This window comes from Gouania willdenowi, unplaced genomic scaffold, assembly GCF_900634775.1.
Source record: "Gouania willdenowi unplaced genomic scaffold, fGouWil2.1 scaffold_280_arrow_ctg1, whole genome shotgun sequence".
Classification (NCBI taxonomy): domain Eukaryota; kingdom Metazoa; phylum Chordata; class Actinopteri; order Blenniiformes; family Gobiesocidae; genus Gouania; species Gouania willdenowi.
This window is the reverse complement of record NW_021145039.1, coordinates 33,585-35,754: the sequence shown is the minus strand read 5'-3', so window position 1 is coordinate 35,754 and position 2,170 is coordinate 33,585. Positions and strand designations below refer to the sequence as shown.

At 46.4% G+C, this 2,170-nt stretch overlaps 1 non-coding gene across 1 annotated transcript; it reads left to right on the top strand.

Moving 5' to 3' along the window:
- Nucleotides 1-1,726: 1,726 nt before the first annotated feature.
- Nucleotides 1,727-1,799, top strand: trnat-cgu (transfer RNA threonine (anticodon CGU)). Its single transcript has one exon. It is a non-coding gene; the product is annotated as a tRNA-Thr (tRNA).
- Nucleotides 1,800-2,170: the final 371 nt, after the last annotated feature.

The window sequence follows — 2,170 nt, the reverse complement described above, 5'->3', positions numbered from 1 at the left end:
GGTCTTGGTCTCGGCTTGTCTCGGTCTTGGTCTTGACTCGGTCTCGGCTCCCGAAAGTCTTGGTCTTGTCTTGGTCTCGGTGCATTCTGGTCTCGGGCAAGTCTTGGTCTCGGATAGTGCGGTCTTGAACACAACACTACCTGGTTCCTCAGCAGCTCCATCTCCTCAGGCTACTGCCTTTGTGCCTCCCATTCCCCCCGTTATCCCTCTGTTGCCAGTGACTCAGTCACACTACGCTCTCAAAATGCTGGCCTACTCGTTGTTCCATTTGTCTCTGGAAGTAGTATAGGAGGAAGAGCTTTCAGTTATCAGGCCCCACTTCTCTGGAACCGTCTACCAACCACGGGTTGGGGGGCAGACGCCCTCTCTACCTTTAAGGTTAGGCTCAAAACATTCCTCTTTGATAAAGCTTTTAGTTAGGAACCAGCTCATAGCTCATAATTAAGATGCAATAGGCATAGACTGCCGGGGGGTCTGGGATGCTAGGTTGGAGAGGGCGTTAAGAGAGAGGTCATTTAGGTTAGAGAGGGACCGGAGAGGGTCCCATTCCTCTTTCAAACACTCCCTCTATGTCTGCTTCTTCCCTTGTGTGTTTGCTCCTGTACTCCTTCTGGCTTTTGTCTTGCAGGTCCGTGGGATCCTCAGTGTGGAGTTACAGAGACTCAACAACTCTGTCTCCACCCTTTCCTCTGCACACACCCAACACAGCATAACGTGGATGGCTGTTCTTCATAGGAATGGGATCCACACAAGGTTCCTGCTGCTTAACAGAAGGTTTTCCTTGCCGCCATGATGAATTCATGTTGGGTGTGGGATACATATGTATGTGTATATACGTATATATGCATATGTGTGTATCCATAAAATGAAGAGTCCGTCCTTAAGACTGCTCTACTGTAAAGTGCCTTGAGATACCATTGGTTATGATTTGGCGCTATACAAATAAAGATTGATTGATTGATTGATTGATTGATGTCGCCTCATCATCAGCTTCTGCAGCTCCTTCACCTGCTGTGACCGCTCTGCTCCCCCATTCCACACAAACAGTTTCTCCTGCAGAACAGTCTAGTGAGTTTTACACAACTGTTTCTAAAATCTCACGTTTTGCTTATTTTTTTAAATTTAAAATGTTTTACTCTAAATACTCCATCTCCACACTCCTCCTCATGCCATGTAAGAAGTTGTTTACCTTAAAGGAAAAAAAAGAAAAGTTGCAATAGCTTGGATTGATGAGTGTGCACTGCTGTCATCAGTGGTTCTTTTTTCTTGTTTTTGTTTTTGTTAGGATTGCGTTGGCCCTGATAACATTGAAGGGTATGGCGCAGTGCAGGATCTGGCTGATTACTTGGCTGGACTTAGAGACCACCGTCTTGCGCTGACTCAGGAGGAATGTAGTCAGGTCATTGCTCTGTGGCAGGAACTGGGGGAGTATGACAAAAAAAAAACTGTCTACCCAGCTCGACACCAGACCAGCCTGAGCAAGGGACGATTCCGCGCTACGAAGAAGATTGTGGCTCCAGGTGTGGAGAGCACCAAAAGGTGAATTAAACTAGGAAAACACAATATCTGGGTTATGTAAAAAAAAGTTAAATATTATGTAAGTCACACATTATTGTAATGTTTTTAAAGCATACATTATTTTTAACTACAGGTCTTTCGTCGGGGCTCACAGTCCTGCACAGTGGCCCGACTGCAACAGAAAAATCATCGATGCTGTCACAGACAGGGCCTCATAGCTCAGAGGTTAGAGCACTGGTCTCGTAAACCAGGGGTCGTGAGTTCAATTCTCACTGAGACCTTCACTCACTATTACCTACAGGGGGTGTGGCTAATGGTTTTGTTTACACCCTTTAACTGCTCTAGGATTGGTTTGAATGGAAAGCGTTCCTGGTTTGTGAAGTCTACAGAGGACCAGGGAAGTGAACTGAAGCGTCTCCATGGTAACTCCCAGCTGTGACAGCAGGGGGCGTGGACTCCTTCATTACCTGCTGCACATATCTGACCAAAGGCCTCACGTCTGTGGAGTGTTTCTCCATCATCTTCATCATCACACACTTCTGTGGTCACTGGTTCCACCACGTGGAAGTTGACTTTTATTCTGAAGGATAGGACACACAGCACACACAGCTGTTCTTACTGAGCTGCAGGGTTGGCCTCAATTACATTTTTC